We start from the raw sequence: 4,807 nt of genomic DNA on the forward strand, positions 1-4,807 counted from the left end.
GCGTCGTCGCCGGAGAAAAAGAACAACAACGGTCGGGGAGGGGGAGGGGGGAGGATGGGCTCGGGTGCTGCACGGCTCGGGGCACGGCTCGGTGTCCTCTTGTACCAATGCTGACCTGGATAAGTTAGTGGGTCCCACGCTGTGGGTCCCGCTCACCTGACCAATGCTGAGTTGGATAAGTTAGTGGGTCCCATGCTGTGGGTCCCGCTCACCTGATTCGAGTTTTAAACATGTGTCTTTGGATTAGGCAGCAGTGTCGCATGGGAGCTATTTTTTCCAACGAAGATGTCGCATGAGAGCGATTACAACCAACTACGTCGCATGAGAGACAGTTCACACCAACGACGTCGCATGGGAGCTATTCACCCGTAAATTGCATGGGGCTCAATAATGCTGCACGCCGCCAATCGAAGCATGCGTTAGAGATCTACCATGAAGTAACTAGACTCCTTTCAAGATCCATTCAAGAAAAATAAAACAGTAACAATCAGGTAAAATACTTCAGAGTGAATTCCTGCTCTTATAGGAGGAATCAGCCCGCTTTAGGCCATGTTCGGTTAATCCCCTTGCCATAGGGATTGAAGGGGATTGGGAAGGTTTGAGAAGGATTTTCACTTGCAAGGGATTTAATCCCCTCCAATCCCTTTCAAACCTCTTCAAACCCTTCCAAAGCGAACAAGGCCTTAGACACGCAGTAAATGAGGAAGAAACCTAACTAGGATTGTTACTCGCTCTGATGTTCGAAGCTGTAGTCAGTGCCCCATGTCCGTTCCCAGAAGAGACGGTAAGCAGCGAATGACTTGTCCATCTCCGCGGAAGATTTGGCCCCGTCTCCTCCCGCAACACCTTCCCTCTCCCCCTCCATGGCTGATAAGAAGGATTCCGATTTCAACCGGACGAGCTTTGATTTCACTTTGGAGTCAAGACCTGGGTCCAGCCACCGAAGCGTAGTGATCCGCTCAGAGATCCTTTTCAGTTTGGCGATGCGGTGGACGTACGGCTCAGAAGTAAACATGGTCATGGTCTTAACTAGATCCTTCTTCTCCGCCGAGAACGATCTCAGTATTTCGCGCATCTCGCGCGACAGCTCGTCGATCCGCTTGCAGCACAGCTCTAACCTGAAGGCAAAGCCTAGCGCTGCCGCTGCCTCCTTCCACTCCTTTCTGCTTCGAGCACCGAAGCGACGTCGCCGACCTCTTCTTGGAACTTCGACAAGATGTCAATGATGAATTTGGGTAGGGACTCCGAGAGGAACGTATTGTCTGCCTGACCAACGATCGTCTCCTGGGTCTCCTCCTTTGCGGCCGGATCGGGCAACACAACCACCGCGTCCTCGCCGATCTTGCTCTGGGCCTGGATCTCGGGATCGGCCAGGCGTAAGATCCTTTCCGACACGTCGAGCAGATCAGATTTCAACTTCAACAGATCCATGTGTTCGGACCCGCACCATCCCGTCGAAATCATCTTCTCCTGCAGGACCTCGATCTGGCTAGCGCTCTGCTGCATCAACTTTGCGGCCCATAGAGCTCCTCGCTTAGCACGAATGCGTCACTAGTGCCCTTCGCCTTTAGGTCCGGCGCCATCTCAACGTCCTCGCCAGTGTCCATGTTGAGCCAGGAAGTGTGCGCTGCCGCGAAGCTCACGGAGGAAAGTATCAGCCGGATTCAGGTCCTGGCAGGGACGGAGCCAGGATTTGAACATAGGGGGGGCAAAAAAAAATTCCTCTAGTGTAGAGACTCGTAAAAAAAATAGAAGAGACAGCCTTGTTAACGAACTAAATCTTCGTCAAAACATATTCTGCTGTGAGCAAGTTGAATTTTTATCAAAAGTTACCATCAAATGCCAAAGCAATTCACGTGTGAATGAACTAAATCTTTCTACTATTGGATGGGATAAACAATGCAAAAGCTTGTCCGATGGGTACAGCCGTACAGGGATATGTCCCCAATCTTTTACTTTTATACAGTCACTACCATTCGACTTGTGTAGTTCTGAAGGCATCCATTAATCTGATTTAGAAACATAAGCAAGGACAAACCAATGAGTAAGAAATAGACTAACCTAACCCTTTCCTTGGTCGCCGCTTCTCTCCACTGGTTGCGCGGCCGGCCGGCCGCGCGTCCGCGCAAGATGGCCCTCGTTCACGTTAGACGCTATCTCGTCTAAGCAAGGATTGTCCGCTCAAATTGAAACGGCGCTGGTCATGAACTGCCCTAGAGCTCAGAAACGGCGCTGGTCATGGACTCAGATTGAAACGGCGCTGGTCAGGAACTACCCTAGACAGCTAGACCTTGGCGACAGGCATCGGACGATGGAAAATCAAACGATCTGACCGTCTCCCTTCGCGCTGGGCTATTTCCTGCGGGGTGTTAAAAGATGGGCTTTGTGATTTAGTTGGGCTTCAGGTGGTCAGGGGGGGCGATATTAGCTAAATATCCACTTTTTTCTACCGACCTGCTACTCGCTACCGAGTAAAATGAGATCGTTAGGGGGGGGTCTAGCCCCCCCTCGCCCCCCCTTGGATTCGTCCCTGGGTCCTGGAGAAGAAGGTGATTGAGATGGGACATGGCGGGTCCACAGGTCACAAGGATCTGCTACAGTTGCAAGATGATATGATCCAGGTGTCGCGAAGGATCCTAAGCCGGGTCGATTCTTTGCTCCGGTTGACCTTATTCGCGATCCAGCCCCCGATTGGCGATGTAAGTGAGATGAGCATCCCTGCGACCCGGCGCCGGATTGGCGTTGATGGTGAGAAGGAAACGGAGGAGCATTTCAAGGAGCTGCTGGTTACTATCTTCATATCCATAGCCGAGACAGCCAGAAACATGTCTGCGGTGGAGGCAGACACCATGGTGCTGGAGGTGGCGCCGAGGTTCGGCTTAAAACCATACAGTGCTTAAAACTGAACTCGCTCTTGTGGCTGATCGATGAGCTGTGGGATGACATGCGCCAACTAGTCTCAACAGAGACGAAATTTCTAGCAACATGCATATTTACTTGTGAGCCCTTCGTGCACTATATCTCCACATTGCAGTTGATCACGGCAGTTTTCGACTGGCTCGGTAGATGGGTACCGAGTTTTACTATGAAATTGCTATCCATACGCGAAGATCAGGACATAGAGTGGGAGGAGGATGAGGACGAGGAGAAGGAGATGAAGATGATTGAGGAGAGCAACTTCGCTAACTACATTAGTCGCTGGGAACACACGCACAGTAACGGCTGCAGCTTCGAAGACACGAGTGAGTAAACATGTATGGATATGTGTGGCTGTACATATTAATGTGTCTGCTTGAATGGATTATTTAGTTAGTTCATGTCTGATTAACACATACTCCCTCCGTCTCAAAATAAGTGTCTCAACTTTGTACTAGCTCTAGTACAAATTTATACTAAGCTCAAGACATTTATCTTGGGACCGAGGAAGTACTTCACTAAGCCCCATGCTCTTTACACACTGCATACCAGGCCACGTCCCATCGGATGCTGGTTGCCGGAGGACCATGCAAATCTACTCCATTGAAGTTGCAAAAGTAAAAGGCCACAACTTGGAAGGTGTACGGTGTGGTTGCCGCCTGACATGATGTGGACAATCGTCGCAACATTCTCTTCTTTCGCACTAGGGATGACTACCAACTCCTCACGGAGCATGTAAGTGTGGGTAGTTTCCTTTTCTTCTTTTTTCTTAATTGTGTGCATCCTTGTTGATTAGTTAATGTTGAATGATGATGTTTGCAGGATCCTTTTTTGCACTTGACTGGCCCGTCTCGTGCAATTATCTCTATGGACACCGTCAACATTGAAATCCAACTAAAACAAAAGGGCACAACAAAGTCTGAAGATAGAGCATTGATCAGTAAAGCCTTCTCTTATAATGGTGATGTTGGTGATACTTTTTCTACGCGTCACCTCAGTGGCCACTTTTGCACAATAGAGTTGTGCTGTGAGCATCTTGAACAATCGCTCCAAGCCACTATCCTTAGTATCCGTGTTCAAGAGGGCTCACTGCCTTCTGAAAATGGCATCCGAGTTGTTTGTTCCTCGCTACCTTCCGAGAGCCCATCTGAGCATGTTTTTCTGTTTGGTTCAAAAGCTGGAACAATTCCCGTGGGTGAAGGGGGCTATCTGGATCTGTCAAGGCAAGTTGTTTCGGTAAAAAGAGAAGGAAGGCTAGAAATTCTCATGGAGATCTTGGAACAATCAGGTTGCACGAGTCATTGTTTTGTCTTCACACCGGAATCCAGCAACGTAAGTCAAAAAGAATTTAACCTTGGTGACTGTAAATTGGAGATTACTGTTGCTTGGTCCCTCCTTATTGATGACCAGCGGCCTATCTTGATGATGGGGTATACAGAGCCTTACTCACCAAGTCCGCATATCCCTTTCATGGAGCTTGGAGAATGAACTTGTCTGCTTATATTGGTATGTCGTTATTTCTTAACTATGGTCGTTGGCTGTCAATTTGTCTGATATTCAATGTTGCGTAGCCGTAGCAAGTGCCTATTTTGTTGTTCAGCTACTTAACTGTAATTTGTATGCTGGCATTCCTGGCTTACTCGTGCAGCATCTTATTTCCGGATCATATGCCGATTTGCCTAATGATCTGATTAAGAGAAGCCAGTCTGTGTATTCGTCACTTGTTTGGATTTGACATCCGGGAATTGTTAATTCTTGCAAAGGAAAGATGGAAGCAAACGTGCGCTCTGAGTGCCATCTGCCATGGGTAACTTCTTTGTGAATTTGTCGAGTGAAAACGGCCATTCAGTGAAAACTGAAAAACTTTCCCCGTACTCCTTTGGATCACGAC

General features: G+C 48.7%; 1 pseudogene; it reads left to right on the plus strand.

The window, feature by feature from the left end:
* Positions 1-2,558: 2,558 nt before the first annotated feature.
* Positions 2,559-4,404, plus strand: LOC119350608 (annotated as a pseudogene).
* Positions 4,405-4,807: the final 403 nt, after the last annotated feature.

This window comes from Triticum dicoccoides, chromosome 1B (assembly GCF_002162155.2).
Source record: "Triticum dicoccoides isolate Atlit2015 ecotype Zavitan chromosome 1B, WEW_v2.0, whole genome shotgun sequence".
NCBI classification, from domain to species: Eukaryota; Viridiplantae; Streptophyta; class Magnoliopsida; order Poales; family Poaceae; genus Triticum; species Triticum dicoccoides.